The 18,629-nt window shown below is 39.7% G+C and overlaps 1 long non-coding RNA gene across 2 annotated transcripts; it reads left to right on the forward strand.

Moving 5' to 3' along the window:
• The first annotated feature begins 11,158 nt into the window (after positions 1–11,158).
• LOC117151915 lies at positions 11,159–17,990 on the forward strand. 2 transcript variants are annotated; one of them, XR_004462083.1, is made up of 5 exons: positions 11,159–11,287; positions 14,713–14,900; positions 15,141–15,399; positions 15,499–15,788; positions 15,887–17,990. It is a non-coding gene; the product is annotated as an uncharacterized LOC117151915 (long non-coding RNA). The 2 variants fall into 2 exon arrangements; XR_004462082.1 differs by lacking the exon at positions 11,159–11,287 and adding an exon at positions 11,297–13,818.
• The last annotated feature ends 639 nt before the right edge of the window (positions 17,991–18,629 follow it).

The raw sequence follows: 18,629 nt of genomic DNA on the forward strand, positions 1-18,629 counted from the left end.
GATCGATCGAGGGCAAAATAGCGGCAACAGGTGAACGAAATATTCTTTCCTCGATAATCCATGAGATTCTTTCGTAAAGTTAACGATAAGAGAAATTTCGCTGATTTGTAAAGATCTTTCGATTCTTTTTCTATTGTGTATATTAGCAATATATTGGGAATTTTTGGAAGGTTAACTATTTGGAGATGTCTTCTTAACGTGTTTTTAAAGAAATACAAAATATAGGATTAAGAGTAGAAGAGTGGAATTGTTTTTTAAAATTCAGAGTAATATCGATAGAATAGTATTAAGGTTGACAGAGAAATTAAAGTTGTACGATATTAAGATTAAAATTCTTGGATGTCAAATTCGTGAAATATTAAATTTCTACTGAAGGAGTTTCAAATGGTTTCGAATCAGGGAAAAATTGCAATAGTTATTTCTTTGTCAGAGAATTTCAACAATGAATTTCTCGGTATTTTTGAAAAATAAGTGCAGTCAGTATTTTATATACATTATCGATTAAAAAATATCTGCTGTAATTTCCTCGATTCTAGTGAAATACGTACTACACATATCAATAGACATGTTTTTTACTTTGCTAGATTTTTAATTAAAATTGTCTTCTAAATTGTCAGATTCTGCGAAGGTAATGATTCAAAAATAGACTGCGCAAATTTGTGCAAATATCTTTTGATCAATAGCGTATACAGAGTATAGCTTTCACTAATTTTGTAGGTTGAATCTCATTAGAATTAATTTATTCAAGGTTGAATACCAAATATTTCAAGAAACGATAAAATATGAAACTGGCAGAAGTTCCTCCTTGCCAAATTTTCTAAACAGTAAATCAAAGAAGTAACTTGAGAAGAATAAAGCGAGAGAATCAAAGGTTACTTCGGCGAATTTTAAAGCTGCACGAGGGAAATCAATACAAAGGAAAATCGAATCATTCGTTGTTTCAAGCAGCTTTTATTTCAGGTATAGCGGACGAGGCCATCAGACAGATTTTTCATATTATTTCCACGGAGACGTCGAGCAAGAAGGACGACGAGCAGCTAGTGAAGCTCATCAAAGAGGAAATCGTAAGGACAGCGCACAGCATCAAAACGCCGTCAGGTTCGATCGAAGCCGCCGCCAAAAGAGCACAAACATTGGTCACTGAATTGACAGCCGCCTACACCACTGCCATTTACAAATCGAAATCCTCGGAGGAAGCCAAAGTAAACTTCGCCAGGTTCCAGAACACCGTGCAGAAGATCGTAGACTTTATAAAAAATGGTCAATTCATTGTTTAGATACAATTTTCCATCGTAGGAGTATAAAGGTTGTTAAAAATGTCAAGTATGAATTTATTTTTATAAAAAAAATTTATTCCTTGGTATGTGCAAGTTGTAAAATAAACTCGATTAAAATTGACGAGGAAATAACTACGAAGTAATAAAAAGAATTAAACGAAAAAAGATTTAAAAATGTTAAAAAACGACAAAAAGTAGAAAGGATAATTCATAGATGAATTTCAATTGATTTGATTAAATATACATAATTCCGAGGTTCTAAATAAAATTAACCTTAACACCATTTACCACGGAAGAATCATCGATTTGCAAAAATATGTAGACCATCTGGCAAACGTTGCATTGCAGATATTAAGTAAATGAAATTTCCAATAATCAAATCAAAGTTTCGAAACGTCTACAAATTTCAAAAATCCTTGGCACGTGTAGCTCGTTCCTCGATACATCGTAAAAAAGAAACAGCTGTTAAAAATATCTAAACGATCAAGCGGATAAAAATTTCAACGAACCTAGTGAAACACATAAAACCCATCGAAAATATAAACACCATCTTCTTCGATCGTTAACCATGAAGAAACTCGAAAGTCTAACCGCAAAACAATTAATAATTAAATTTTACCTCAATTCGTAAAAATATCGTATCGTAAATTAATCCTCAATTCGTAAAAATATCGAAAAATATCTATCAAAAATCCAACGATCTATCCTCGATCGCACAACGAAGCCACAGAAAGCTTCTTTCTTACATCAATCATTGAAGACGCTCTGTGAATCTATCGGGAGCATCGAGAACACGTGCCAGGAACTTTTACTCGAGTAGGAGAGATCGTACGATATATATTCTGCTTTTTTTTTTTTTTAGCTCCGTCGACAACGACATTGCCTGGGTTACACGTGTGTATACGCGTATGGCAACGAAATTATTCTGGCTGACGTATGAGTCAGGGCAGACGATCCATTGTAAAAGCGGCATGGGCTCATAATCTGGCGATGTAGGATCTCCAGGCCGAGCTGACCGGAACTGCGCCTATGCTCTCTCGCCGGAAGTGCCGCTGCCACATGTAGTAATATAAATTATAATGCCCTTACGGTTTTTCCTTTCGCGGATTTGCATTTAAAACACCGGAATGGCATTGTCGTCGGGATCGGCGCGAGCGATTTTCATGGAAATAAGAAAACCGCGGGGGCCGACGCTTCTATCCTGCGTTTCTATTCTCTTGACTCTTCTGCTGCCTGGCTGTATTTTTTTTTCTTCTTTTTTCTCTTTTTTCTTCTTTTTTTTCCTCGTGAAGTGACGAGATAATATGGCATAGAGGAGAGGGAACACGCGCGTTGATATCCATCGAATCGTGCCAAGGCTAATCGGAGATCAAATCTGGAAACGGTTCGCTTTCACCAGCTCGGACAATGGCCACTAAAGCTTTTCTAATTTGTTTTGTTTCCTTGCCCGTCTCTATTTTCCTTCGGCGTTTTGTTTTTCTTTCCTCGTTTCTTTATCTTCCGGAGGACTCGCGGCCAGTTAGGATGCGTGAGATATAGGAGAGTTTCCTTAATTAATTAGCTGCCATGCTAAACGCGAAAACACGAACGTGCAAACCGGCTAATTAGAAATTATTTATTAACTATTTATCATGGGCGATGGTAATTGTTGATTGTACGAGGCCCGCGTTATTGCGAGTTTTAAAATAGATACGATGGAAATCTTTGCTTGCAACGTAGTTTTCTTGCTATCTTTGTAACTTCTGCGAGGATTACGTGTCTGAAAAAGTCAATCTTCGCGATTGCGACAGTGTCGGTTGTGAAAAATCGCATATTTATGGATTGATTGTAAGGAAATGATTGTGAAAAGTTGCACGTAAGGTGTTTGGTCTTGGCTGCACATACCTTACAAAAATACCTGATCTTTTTGATATTTAATTTTTCATTAATTCAACTGTGATCGCAAGAGATACAATGAACGTTATTGCGAATGTACATTGCCGAATGAATTAATTAACGTGCAAAGACCACATAAACTAACATTATCTTCTTCAAATGAAACGAATGGTAATTTTCCTCAATAGATCCTTAACTAAACACTTTTCTAATCTAACGTATAACGATTTCAAGCTTTCAACCATACTATATATTTTGCTTGCAACTATGCAAATATGTTATTATAAAACATCGTAGCTTGAATTCTTGAAATCCAGCGGCTAAAATAATTAAATTCATAAGTAAAACGTCTCAATAACATGCACAACGTCGCCAAGATATCATAAACACTTTCGAAACATAAAACGAAGATTAAACGAAGTCCAAGCACTGTTGAATAATCTTCAAGGCACATCCTCGGGCTAAGAAAGGCTCTCCACGATGTATCTAAATTTTCCACATAATCCTACGAAGTCCACTTGGTGCTGAACGAGCACCAAGGACACCCTGAAGGAGCAGAGCAGACTCTCGTCGTGGCCAGTTCGAAGTTACGACGAAGTCCGTGGCATCTCAGGTGGATTTTATATGGGAAACTGATTCGACCACGAACCGGAGGATAATATAACACCGAGGGCATTTTGTTTTGTTGCGCAAGAGGATAATAAACATCGTTCGGGCCCGCTACCGTGCCGACTAGATAGCTACGACGATGAAACAATGCGGCATTGTCCCTGCAGGCTGAACCGCCAAAGCACAGCCGAACCCAAGCACCGTGTTAAGTCATGAACGGCGTTGCACGCGGCCTTAGAAACGTCCAAGCCACGTAGCTTCGATAGAACCAGGGACCTGACCCCGGTCAAGCATGCTCCTTCACGGAAAAATCACGGCAATGGCCTCTATGTTCGCCGGAAACGGAAGATCGACTTTATGTTCGCGCGAGATCCCCGAACCACTCGACAGTAAAAGCAAAATATCGTGCAGGCATCGCTGCTGATTTCTTCTCAACGTGCTTCTTGACGAAGAAAACATCGATGTATGAGGACAAGCAGGATAGGAAGAGTTTGCAAGTATCGTACTCCTGTCGTATTTTCGGCTAAAAAGTCGAATGGGAAGTTATAGTTTTTGATGGTATTAGGTCGTCTGAAAAGTTTCTTTCGTTTTATAAGGAAATAATGGATGCACAACATTTTTCGTCTTATATTATTTTATCGAATTACGTATGATCCATTTTGTTCTATCAAAATAAAGATCACAACGTTCGACAGATTAGGTTTCATGTTTGTATGAAGATGCATCGTTGTAAAAGACAGGTCTGTAAAAGAAAGACACTTTTCGAACAACCTAATAGTTTCATTACGATTGCATGTTACAGAATAGTCGAATATATAATTTTATATAAGATATATTGGGAATTCATTTTCAGGATATTTTTAATGACAGAGAAGAGCGATTTGCTACGATGAAAAGGATTGCTCTCGAAGTTGTACCTTTCAAGGCATTCGAATGGGAAAGTTACTTTTCACAGGTAATTTGTATTGAGAGTTGATTTGCACTGCAGATTGGACGATGCTAAGTGATACATTGGAACAGTTTTATGTGGGAGATATCGAGAATCTTTTTTAAAATACTTGCAACGGAAGAAAAAAGTGATTTACGAAGGCAAATGGAAAGGGTCAATCCCAATATTGCTATAATTCCGATTCCATTGCATAATATCCAAGACAAACTCTGAAACAAAGCTGAAGGCAGAAGCAAAACGCATTTTATCGTGTTATTCCTTCTGTATCCGAAGCACGTTCGCGTGCACCATTCTCCGGGAGAGAGAAGAAGAAGAGCGTTCTGTGCGCCGCTTTACAAATAATTCGAAACGGGCTGGCTCGAAGGACGATTCCTTCGGGAAGGGGATTTTTCCGGTAGGGCAAGCGGCTCTCCTCGATTGTTCGCGTTGTTCACGGCGCAATGAAAGCTCGATGGTACGAACAAAAAGCCGTGAGGTAGACATAAATAAATAGGTGGTGGGTGTGGTTGGTAGGCCGCACACATGGCGTCGTGACCCGTCTCTTCTCTTCGTGAGCTCAGGGCTCGCTTAAGTTATGCCCTGCGGAATGCTGCTGCTCCCGCTTCTTTCGGTGTCGTGGCTAAACGCAGTTTCACCGTGCCCCGGCTCAGTTTCGCTTCCTTTTTGCTCCTCACGTTCGATTCTTCTTTTGCCTCCTAATGTTTATTTAGATACAGATTAATCCTTCAACTGGACACGTGATGTTATATCGATACAATGTTCTGACTGCCACGCGATTTTTATACGTTTTGACCTGGAAGCCACGATAGATTGAAATAAACCACACCATTTCGTTTTTGCAAGATACAATATCGTATTTGCACGTCTTTTTCTCGCGATGTTATCTAAATTATTCGCACCGTCCAACTTCATTTGATCCATGAAATTTGTCTTGCTTCGATCGATGTAAAAAATTTATTAGCGTGGGCCATCGGCGACCACCGTCGTAGTCGACCTGTTACAGCGTTGTTTGATCAAATATTTTCATTTTGCAACGACTTATACTTTTTTAAATAGTTTTTATCTCGAAGACGATAATATACGATCGATCGAACAAAGATTAACAATTCCGTTTCTTTTTCTCGAGTAATCGTAATTTTAATCGTCTTCGTAATGGGAATTTTTCGCTAGTCTTTGGAAAGAAACTGAACCGTAAAAATGCATCGCACGCGTCGCGTCCGTCGGAATCGTGAGGACGATGCCGACCAGATAAGACCTTCCTTTTGCAGATAGCAACGCGGAAGTCGTGAACGCGGAAATATTCCCTTTGATAGTACGACGATCTGGATCCAGAATATTCGTTTACTCTTATCTTCGTGGGAAGCCTTTCTCCTGAACGATCTTAATTGAGACTAATATTACAGATAAATTTTAAGTTATCACTCCGAAGGAAGCCGCCATACAGCGAGGTAGAATTATTTGAGTAAATAATTTGCCTGATAATTCCCAAATTCAGTTCTGAACAATTTTTAAGCGACTTGCGCTCGAAGGAGCTTGTACTTATCCAAAGGCAAATTTCTTCGGTCGATGTTAATATCTTCGGTTGTAATTAATTGTCACGATTCAATCGTCGTGTGTACATTATTTTATTTCGGAAAATTATTCTTAAATTAATTATTCTTAAATTAAATTATTATTATTATCTTATTAATTCTAATATAATGCTTTCTGGCTGACTCGAATAATATTTTTGTCGATTCTTAATGGATGAAATAATTTTCTGCTCAAATTCCATTCTTTCAATTACGTCTATAAAAATACAAATTTGCATAAACATCCACGATCTACTTGTCGCACTGCGAACGAGACGAATGATTGATGATCCAATAGAAATTTTCATTATTGCTGACCATTAATCCAGAGCTCGTTTCGAAGTTGAGACGAGGAGAGAGTCGAAAGAAACGTTCGCCAAAGGCGAGGAAAAGCTGGCTAATATTCTGGATGAAGCAACGGTAAAACGGCCGGCCGTTATATTATAAATTAGAGTCGAATGGAAGATTCGCTTCACAAACTGCGTGAATAATTTATGCGAGGCGTATGTTAGCGAACAGCGAAGATTCAATGGAGTGTCGAGTAACGTTGAAGATATCGATTACGAAGATTCTTAAGGGACCACTTCCAGTTATTAACAGCCAGCTGATATGCCCCATTCGTATTCGATTTTTACATTCGTTCATTGTTTCAACGTCACTGAGCAATTAAATCGTAGAAAAAGATTTCTCGGAAGTTCGACAAGGAAATTGACACGGAGGCCCATTTTTACAATCAACAATTTACAATTTTTACATTCGTTGGTTGTTTCGACGTCACTGAGCAATTAAATCGTAGGAAAAGATCTCTTGGAAGTTTGACGAGGAAATTGACATAATTTCAAAGATGACCGAAGTCGTTAGGATGTCGTGGTGGACGTTGCTTGCTAATCCAACGCGGGAAGGTGGAGGAAAACGTAAGAAGGAAAACGTGGTTGACCCGAGACGATGTGCAGCGTTTAATTATCACCCACCCTAGAATTTGCTCGGCCGTTTACCGTTAGAGGCGGCGCTCCGTGTATACACAAATATAGCACGGCTCGTGATTCGCGGCAAACCGTTAATAACGCGCGAAGTGTCTAAAAGCTGCAACATTCGTAACGCTGTGGCAACCGTCGCGTTCCAACCGGACCATAAAATCACGAACATCCCGGCCGTCGAGTAAATTCTGCCTCTTTCTGACGCGAACGGATAGATATTAAATATGGCCGACTTGGTTTCTACAATGTTGCATAGAAATGCATTAATGTCGTCAAATAGCGTTAAATGATATTCTTCGACTGTAACAAATGTGAAACGGATATAATAGATAGAAGTCGCAGACGAAGAAGCAATGGAACATGTGTTACGTTTCTCGTCTTCTGTGAAAGAACAATTTTAGAATTTAATACGTTATCGCTCAATCCTACGTCAGAAACTATCTTTTCGTTTCATTTTATATTAACAGCGTTTCTTGTCACGCTAATATCGAGTTAAGCTAATACGAGTTAAGATAATGCAACAATTGAAGTAACATTATACGTTTGCTAGAAAACGTTGCGAGTTTATTATCTCTTTTCAAAATGGTTGTTTCTTCGAATCTATCAGGTTACTCGTCTCTTCGACTGTGTCGTATTACAATATTCTTCGTGGCATTAAATTCCATCTTCGCTCTATCTTAGCAACGAGACGAAGATTCAGAAATATTTGAAACTTAACAAACAATTGTACTAACGAAGATGCTTAAGAAACGTTTCAAGTAGCACGACGATTCGATGAATACTGTTAACGACAAAAAAGAAAGAAATGAATAAATCGAGGGTCGCCGTAGAAGAGACTCGCGCGATTTAACGAGCGGTCTGGCTCGCGCGTGTCCGCGGACGAAAAGGCCGCAACCCCCTCGGTACACAATCTCCGTCAATTTATCTACCGCGGCGCATTTAATTCCCCAATTACGGGAAACTTTCATTGCACATGATAATTGCGATCCCGCTTGCTAATTAAACCCCATTAATCTCTTATTACGGAGCTACCGTTGAATCATCCCCGTGTTATACAACAGGCTGGACGTACAAGCGGACGATAGAAAGAAAACAAAGAAGCGAGAATAAAAAAGGCAACAAATTAATACAAAAAGTCACGTCCTTATCTGGTATTCTTGAACGACCGACAATCGAGAGAGCCTACTATGTTCGTTTTAAAACCTCCAAACCGGAACAATGGCCTGACTGGATGGATAGTGGAAAAAAGCAACGACCGAGGAGGATAGAGGATGGACAAAGGAAGATGGCGGAGGAAAGCAAAAAGGAAAGAAACTGACTGAAACTGCCTATGGTAACGCGACAGACTTACGATCGTACAACGAAGGCGCACGACCATACGCGGCCAATTTTCTTCTTTTATTTTTTACCCCGCCTCGTTCCCTCTTTTCTTTCGATTCTTCTCTATCCCTTCTTTTTAACTATCGTCTCGATTAACTCGCGTTGGCGCGCGAGCACTCGCGTCCTTATATCGCGGCTCGATCGCCGCGGAGGAGGCGGCAGCGCTTTTTAAATAACTATAATGAGGGCAATTATCGTGTGCGCCGGCAAGCAGAGTGTGACGAGTCGTTGTTACACATTACGGCACGGAGGATGATCGCTCGAGCTAGATGAAGGAATGGCACGGAGAACGGGGAGGAAGAGTTGCGGGAATCATAAAGAGTAGGGGACTTCGAGAAGAGAGAAAAAGACAGCGTAGAAGCTTCGTGGCGAACAACGAAATGCTGTATTTCTATCAATTGGATAGAAATTTGGAACGATTGTATGTAGAAGATTTTTCAATCGGTAATTATAGTTGACTTTTAATATAGTTATTATAATTATTGTAACTATTGTATTACTTATGTTGTATATGTTATATGTTACTTATAACTATTCTAACGTACCTTTGATAATTTACTTCATTTCTGTTGTAGAAGCTAAGAAGAGATTCATCGCTACTGTTAATCCTCATATGGAACTTGCTTGATATAAAATTCAAGTGTAATTATACATTCTTTATTGGGGAGACGAGCACTGTTTTCGTTGTATTATTGGTTAGAGATTGTACCGTGTTTTATATTTGAATTATCTAAGCCGTGTCTGTCGATTTTTCGAGTCATTCAAATATGGAGAACGCAAGAAAGGAAAACATCGTGAAGACGTTCAAGAAGTAGAATAAGACGGTCTAACGCGGGCAAAAAGAAAATGGAAGATCAACGTTTTCTATCAACGATGAATAATCGAAAAACGTAAAAAAGGAGGAAAAATGTATTGAAAAGAGTGGAGCGAAAAATGGAAGAAAGTTTTCTATCGACGATAAAGGATTTGAATAAAACAGCCAAAGACATAAATGTATATTAGAACGAGTGTATAAAATTTGGATCGAGGAGGGAGGAGGAAGTGATGAGGTGGAGGAGAAGCGGAGAAGCGCATCAGAAGAGAGAGGAGAGACAGGTAGCGCGTGGCAGCAGGCCTCTCCCCCTGTCGACCCTCTCCTCCTCCGGTAACTAATGCCTCGATCCGTGCAACCACCTCCGCCAGTCGAGGCCTTAACTACTTTCTTATTCGCTCGTTTCAGGCCAGCCTTACGGGCCCGTGCATAATGCCACACAGCGCTCCTTACGCATGCTGAACGACGAACACGCTCCTTCCTCCGCTTCTCCTCCCGCGCCATCTTTCTCCATCGTCCTTCTCCTCCACCTCTTCATCGTGATGCTCGTCCACCTCCGCCTCCCCGGAACACTGTACCTCAGAGAGGAACTGCGGGTCAGAGACTGCGAGGCATATTCGACGCAGACTCGTGGCTCGTGCCTAGATCCATTGGCGTCTGACTCTACTGAATTCTGCTCACTGGAATATTCTACTTTGGAAAGACAGCTTATTACATTTATATTAACGAAACATTGGATTCTGGGCGTTTTTAAATATTTAATAATAATGATTTTATATAACTAACTCGAGCTGTTATATAAAAATAGTTTTATGTAAAAATACTTGAATTGTTATTGGAATTATGTTACTGGGAGCATTGGGAGTTTTTACGTAAATATGTTTTCATACGATAGCTCAACTTAGTTACATGAAAATATTTCAAAGTCAATGTTTCGATAATGTAAGTAGAATGGACTATCCTACCGGATAAAGTAGGATATTTCAAATAGAATTCTGTAGAATTAGACGCTATTAGACTGCAACGTATAAAATGTTTGATTACGATCTAACGTTAACGAGATTTGATCGAGTTGATTAGTTTGGTTTCTAAACGGTTCTATATGCACCTAATTAATTATTATACTATTTCGCAGAGAATATCACGTATGAACAAATACTATAAATCATCGCGCCGGAATTATAAAGATGTCTTAAAGAATATCAGACATGTATACAAGTAAATATAGAATAAAATATTACCTAGTTACTATCAACATAGAACCTTAATTAAAGACTTACAGCTTCGTAGAAAACATTCAACCATTTCCAACTATTTCCAGAAAATGAAAAATCTTCGATCTTGCACAACTAAACTAAGGAACAGAGGAGCAAGAACTATTTCAAAAACTATAGAGAAGAAGAATGAGAAAGAACTTGGTGAACTGGATGGAAGAAGATGATTCGAGGATGATTCGTTGGCTTTAGTCGGGCGACGCCGATGCGCTAATATAACAAGAAACGTGGCGGCTGTTGCGCCGAGCGTACGGGAGCGAAGTAGCCTAGCTTATGGTCCGGTGGTGCCCGAGGAGCATAACAGTTCGCGGAGCATAACGCCACGAGCCATCATATCCTCCTTCCAGAAACCCTCTCCGGAGGTGTTCCACCTCCGCCTCCTCGTCTACCCCTCGTCCACGATGAAATCGGTGCTCCCCCCGGTCGTCGCGAGAGAGCACGAGTCCTCCTGGTGAGTGTACGCGTCACGCGTGTCCGTAGCCGCGTGGGGATGCACGCTCTAGGAAGTGGAAGAGACGCATGCAAACCTGACCACCTGGGACGAGTCTCCGACCAACCAGACAGGTGATTTTTGGAACAGGTTTCGTCGAGATTTTTCCGATTTTTTGGTAGCTTTGAAATTTACTTAATCCTTAACGAGTATCGTTTGATCTGGATCGACGATTGTAAGAGTAGTTGATTAGGTTTGGATTAGGTGCTGGATTTTGAATATTTTTGTGCTACTAGTAATCGTGAATGTTATTTAGGATTAGATACTGAACTTTTTTTTTACCAAATCCAATGAAACTAACTAATTTTAGGATAGATTTCTTCACAGTTTTTGAAAACTTTGGAACTTGTTTTTACCCATAATTGGTATCGTTGGACCATTAATTACGTATCAGACTTTGCGATATTTTAGGTATTTGAGTTAAGAATAAGTAATATTTATTTCGTACTTCTTATTTTACGCGATATAAATCATCGGTGATAAGATAAAACGCAAACTAAAAGTGGAGTCAGGCAAATTACCGTGATCAACTGTGAAATATTCAACTATGGAAAGTTGAAGTTCGTAGACCAGTGAGAGTGTTAAGGGTTGCGTTTTAATGGAACTGGAGTTTCTAAACGATATTTGTAACATACCTCATCTATGATAATTAAAAATAAAAGCCGAAACATCGAAATTCCTAGACGACGATAGAAATTCAAGCGAGCAAAAAACAGCGTATCCGTGGAACGCACGCGAATCGAAGGGGACAGGAAGGAGAGGAAAGAAAGAATAGTGGAGCGCATGCACATACGTACACTGTGCTTATGGTCGCGTATTGCGTATGTAGTGGAGAAGGTTTGAGCGCGTGCACGTACCAACATACGTTCCTACATACGTTTATGCACAGGTATCGTCGGCTTCCGCGAACTAGATCGGCCGAGCAGATATTAGGAGCGCGTCTGCCCCGTTGCCATTGCGGCAAGTGCTGGTCATTGTCCACCCGGCAGGTACAGGAAGTCAACGCCGACCAACGACGGTGCACACAAACGAGAGAAGGAGATTTTTCGGTAGGATAATCATGGAGAAACTACAACGAGGTGCAAGATTATCGTCGCCCCGCTTTTGCGAAAACAACGTACGGTCCTATAATTAAGGGTGCGTTTTGTGTTGCGAGAGATGGGGTTGAAAAGGGACGTTAATGTGCAAAGTTTTATAGCTGTTCTAGGGGCTCTCTGTTCGAGGGAAAGGTTGAAATATTTAGGTGAATGAAGTTTGTTCGGGGGTTGAGCGGGCTAAGTTTAGGCTACGCTGAGTTCAAATTAATTAGAAAAATAGATAGCGTGGGTATTTTAATCGCAGAATATAAAATTCGGGTGGAATATTTAAAAAATAGCTAAATATGATGGACATAGTGAATATTGAAAAGTGCTTGGATATAGTAAACTCGCTGGGATATGTAAGATATATGACGGAAAAATAGGATCGAAATATCTAGATGGATAAAGTTTGTTGGAAAATTAATTAAAGGTAAATCGTGCACCTGTTGGGGTAAGTTTGAAATAATAAGATATACAGAAAATAAGGAACTGGCTAGGCACGGAAATTGAAATGTAAATTGCAAGAGGATTCGTAAGAAGTAGAAATGAAACGTAATAATTGAAGTTAATAGAATTAATCGATCGTATTGGAAATTCAGGATACCTAAAATAACGAAAATTCAACATTATCTAGTGACGAATGTTAAACTGTATCTGCCTGATCGTTCTTCTATAAAAAGAAACCGTTTCAATTTAAACATTCAACACGTCTGGTAAACGGCGATCACCAGGATGGAAAGCTGTCATTCCTTCGACTAATTTTCCGTTTTCCTTCCTCTCTGGCAGAATTTACGGCGCTGTTGCGACAAATAATCGTTGTCCGTCGCAGGCAGGAAGCTGACGAGGAGTTGGTTGGCCAGCGAGAGATTTTCGGTACGATAATCGTAGGGAAACTCCGGACGCCCATTGTGACAATGGCCTCCCGAGGCAGCGCGATAATTACACCGGTAATAACCTGGTAAATAGAAAGAAACGTTCGGTATCTTCTTTTCTGATGCGAACTGTCGGATATTACTGACCAGCGAAATTCGTTTGTTTCCTGCTATCCATCATTCTCGATTCACAACACACTGAGAATCAGAAATAAAATCTGAATCTAACACAGAGGCTATTTGATTCATTGTTGCAAGATTTTCGAGTGATTAGGAATGTTAAAGTGTGCTCAGCTAATATTACTGACCACTAATACGTACATATTGTTGATAAAAGGAATCAAAACGACTGGTACACGAAAAAATATTTAACAAAGAATTATCAGAATACCCATGAATGCAACAATTTGCAAATTTATAGAATTCCGATGAAAAATTTGAATTTCTAAAATCGATTACTTTGACTCTGTAAACATCGTCTTTTCTGTATTTTCTCTCCTATTTTTTTTTTTTTCTTTTTCAAGACTCGCGATCTCGATTTAGAAAGGATTAATTTCCTGTTTTCCTCTGCGTGCACTCTATTTTCCTTCTTACGACGAGGAGGACGATTCAGGAGGAAGAGATCGAGGGGAAGGCAAAGGAAGGAGGGTAAAAGTAAGTGAATGAGTGGATCTAAATGGAAGTTGGAAGGAGAAGGATCGTCAGGGCGGCACCTGACCGGAAAGCGTCACAGTCACCGCATTCAGCCTCGTTCTTTCCTTTCCCTTCCCTAACTGGCTTCGCCTCTTTCGCCAGCCTTCTTCCTCCTCCACCACCTCCTTCGATGAAGGGTTGCTTGCTCGTCCCTTTTTGCTTGACGATCTACGAACCAGAGGAATCCTCGTACCTCCTGACCACATCATGTATGAATGAACTGAGACTCGGATATAAAAATCGCTTTTTAGCAATTTTTTTTCGAGTGTCCTTCCTACGTTCTTTTCGCGAGATTCTTTTCGAAATCTTATTAAAATAAATTTTCTAACGACCTTCTTCCCCCAAAAATGTTTCCTTCAAATTCTGTTCTAAAAAGTTACTTTCCAATGTTTACGAACGCAAACTTTCTATACATCTTCTTCCTTTAGAAATTCTTCAAAGCTTATTTCTATATTTTCTTTCTTTCTAAGATTCTTCCTCAATTTCTATCAAATTAAATTTTCCGTATATTTCCTTCAGCCAGAAATTCCTCCAATATAAACCTTTCTCCTACGCTTCTTTTCGAATCTGTACCAAATGAAATATTTTAAGAATTCTTCCCCAAATCTTTTCTCTTTTCTAAGATTCTTCCCGTACTTTGATCTCAAGTTAGCCTCGAGTTAAACTTTCTGGCTATCGTCTCCTGCAAATCTCTCGAAGTATTTTTCGCAAGCTTACTTTCGAATCCTTGTAATATTAAATCTTCTGACCATCTCCTCCAGAAATTTATATAACAAATGACCACATATCTGATAAGTAAATTGAAAAATAAGGATTCGCGATAACAGTTACAGCCAATTTATCCGGATTTTTCAGCGAGAATGCAAGTTAATACAGGAAAGAGGCAACGATACTCATCGATATGCGCATAAACTCGAGCATCGAACGAACGCCAATCTATAAAAGCGTATGACGGTAGCAGAAGGTGGCTCGACGAAGGGAGGAGGCGAGGTAGACGATAGCGAAGCGGAGGAGGAAAGACGTGGAGGAGGGAGGAGCAGTAGGTAAGGACACATAATAGCAGGATGTTACAACGCCCGTGTCCGGTACATAAGTATCTGGTTTCATAAATGAAAGTGTCTTCATTCATAGATACATATTTCCATACAATTGCCGCTATTGGTTCGTATCTTATGATATCGCCATTATGTGTGGGCCGGCGCATTACATATGTACATAGCACCATTATATACAAATTCCTAGTAATGCGCCACTACTGCTGCATTAATGATAAACTTGTTTAGATATCGCGATATTGCGAGCAAGCTTATGTGGAAAAATAATAATAAGAAAAAGAAAAGCAAGAAAAGATTGCGTGTAAGACGTCATGAGCAGTGGACGCGTTATGCGGACGATGATATGGAACATGTGTTGTGGAACGTGTCATCGACGAGTGCGTACAGGCATTAGTAGCGCTGTCTGAAACGGATCGTCTGATTCTACTGTTAGATGTGTTGAGAGGATTGCGGATGTTGATCTCCTGGTTAATCTACTTCGTACAATGTATGTTCTATATTTTGGTCAGATTTGATTAATACAAGCGTTCAAGTTACTTATGATTGGAGAAATTGAGATTGTATTCTGATTGAATATATTGGATAGCATTCCAGAATACTTTATGAGGTATATCTCTACTATCTGTAAAGTTACCATCAGATAAATGAGACTAATAAAAGGATAGTAGTAAACTTGAAGATCTCCAGTTCCTTGGTTTCCAATTTATACAGAGTTTCTGTATAATTTATACAGAGATCGTGTTGTATAACATTTTCTGCTTCATAAAAATGAGTAATACGAAGGTTAAAAATAATGTTTCTTTTTCTATGTCCATTTAACAATAAGTACAAGATAAAATTCAGAAATTGGAATCACAGAACGATTCTTGGAATATCGTAAGTAACGGAAGATTTCTGATTATCCATAAAACATTCCAAAAATACCAGGTATCTCAAAGTATTTGTAATAATTTCATCGTTCTCCTTCTCCATAGATATCTACGAAGTACGAGATCTACGAGCTTCGCAAAACCCACGAACGAACACACGTACGAACAAACGTAGGCGCAATGTACTTCGTGTTATATCAAAAGATAGTCCAATCAAGAATCATGGCAGGAAGTTGGAATCGAAATGGAAAGAAGCAACGCTGGATCGCGTGCGTTGCAAGAATAAGATGAGCCAGCGCGAGAATTCTTGTTACGCGTTCCCTCCTTGTATCGAATAAATCTAGCTCGATGACGCCAGCGCGTAGCGATGGACGCGCCCTGTACGCTAGGTAGGAAGTCATCCTTCCTAGCATCCAGAGTCCGCACAGGAAATCTCGGACGCACCCACCGAAACAGCCCGCCCCCTCCGTCGGAGTCGATTTAATGTTTCGTTTCCTCTGCGACGATAAGGGGCTACAATTTTATAGAAGCGGCCGCCCCTCCGCCGCAAACTCTCCACGAAAACGAAAGGAAGACGCCAGTGTACCAACCGATCCGCAATTAGACCCTCGTCAAAGTTCCCGCCACGGCAGGATACGGAGAGGTCGATCGAAAGTTAGTTTAAACAATTGCGAAGGTATTAAAAGTGTGGATTGTTAGGTATTAAGTACGTCATGGTGTGAAAATGATCATAAATGGTGTATTTAATTGGAAAAGTTTCACACAGAACAAAGTGAAAGATTGCACAGGGTTGGAGCTGGAAATTTATATCGTTATATAAGTGTTACCAAAAAAACGTCGTGTCTGGAACAATTAGGAAAATGAAATTTTGTTAAGAAACAAATACGATACAAAATGTCCGAAGCACATATCACCTGCCATATGACAAAATCGTGAATGAGCAGATTTTTACTTTCTTGCTGTATTAGAGTGGACTAATGTTCCTTTCTTTTCTTCTTATCTAATATTAATTAAGACAGACGATGAACGTGGCATAACAAGTATTATACTATATTAATCGCATAACGTTATAAGAATTTTGATCGATGATTTTTTCGCGTCTGCAATAAATATAAAATTGTGAAAATTCAACGGATGCGTATGATGTAGAAAAATATATAAAATGTCAGAAGCACGCTCGTCATAATTTCTACTACTTTTATTAAGCAAAGCAAATTACTATATAGATCACACCTCTTTCGTTCTCTTCGCAAAGATAGAAAATCCGTAGTCCAGTGACGAGGCAATAAAAAATTCTTACTGAAAAAAAAGTGAAACAATACGAGAAGCAACGTGCACCGAAAGCTTTCTTCAGCTTCGGCGTGCATTCGCAAGAAATTACGAGCGCTCGAAGCCATCCAAAATCGAGCGTCGTTATGCAGCTTGCACACGGAAGGAAGGAAGGAAGTCGAAGAGTGCTAATCATCCGGTTTACCCGGCTTTTTTCGGGTCAGCCTCGGTTGTTTGTTCGGTCGCGGGCCGCGTACACGGGGTATAACACAGGCAGGAAAAATGAAGGGCAGAAAGCTCGATTCGCCGAGGCGTGACCAACGGAGTCGAGCAGAAGCTCATACATATGTAGACGACTCAGGCCGGACACCGGGAACCGTGGGGAGGACCCTCCGGAAAAATGAATATGCAGCCCCATAGAGGGTATTATTTTATAAAATTTACTATCCCAGCCAGGTATTATGTACTTTTCTGTCGTCCATTCTCTACCGCGAACCGAGCGCACGTTAACTAGCCCACCTCGGCAGATGTGGTCCCTGCGACCAACCACGTTTTCCACGGTAAGAATCGACGTAAGGCGAAACACGAGAAGAACACGATTTCAAGTCAGCTTGATAGTAGAAAGATTCATTGACCCTTTGACGGTATAATCAAGTGTCAAAGAATTCACGACATACGATTCAGAGAATAATTATTTCTTTGTCGTCGAGAATTCTTGGATTTCCTCGGCAGATATAAAAACACGTACCTTCAGCTATTTATGGGGAATAAACATTAACGATTTTGTTCAGACTTATTCGAGAGTCTCCTGCGCTATACATATCGTAGAAGGTGATGGGACTCTGTTCTGTATCATTGATCGGAAGGAAGTCTGCTATCTTTGATTAATTTTTTCCAATCACTCGATCTTTATTTTTATGAATAGATTTTGTGGTTTTTGACATGATTTTAAAGAAAATTGAGATCGAACGGAGCACAGAAGTTGTTTCGAAATACATGTGAAATACATTATTTTTTACCATATCTCGTTATTGTAACCAAAGACCGTGTCAACGCTACTATAAATTAACACACTGAAATTGATACTAAAATAAAGTCATTAGAACCCATAAGCCAGCGATTTGCTCATGCTGTCAAACGAATAAAAGGGAGCACCTGTTGGTGCTTATGAGAATCGGAGGGTTAGCGCGCATGGTCAACGTGTATGTAGATATATTATAAAAGAATTTACAACAATGCTAAACTGAGTGGGGATAGGAATTGACAAAATTCTGCAAATCATCAACGTAACACGATTGAAATATTTCTGAAAAAACCATTACTCAACATCGTGACGATTTAAATCGAAACAAGAAACTTTCTACGATGTTTCTCAATCTCTACGCGTATTCCTCGGTTATTAGCGATATTGTAATCTAAGTATTCAGCTGTAGATCGATATCAGAGGCACAGTTATCCGTCGCAATTAAAAAGAAGGAAGAGAGGCACCGAGAGTTTTCTCAAAACTAGAACCATGTTCCAAACAAAGCGTAACGAAAAGTCCGGGGGCCGGCATAAATCTCGCATATTCTGCTTCTTA

Source organism: Bombus impatiens, unplaced genomic scaffold, assembly GCF_000188095.3.
Source record: "Bombus impatiens unplaced genomic scaffold, BIMP_2.2 scf_0526, whole genome shotgun sequence".
Classification (NCBI taxonomy): domain Eukaryota; kingdom Metazoa; phylum Arthropoda; class Insecta; order Hymenoptera; family Apidae; genus Bombus; species Bombus impatiens.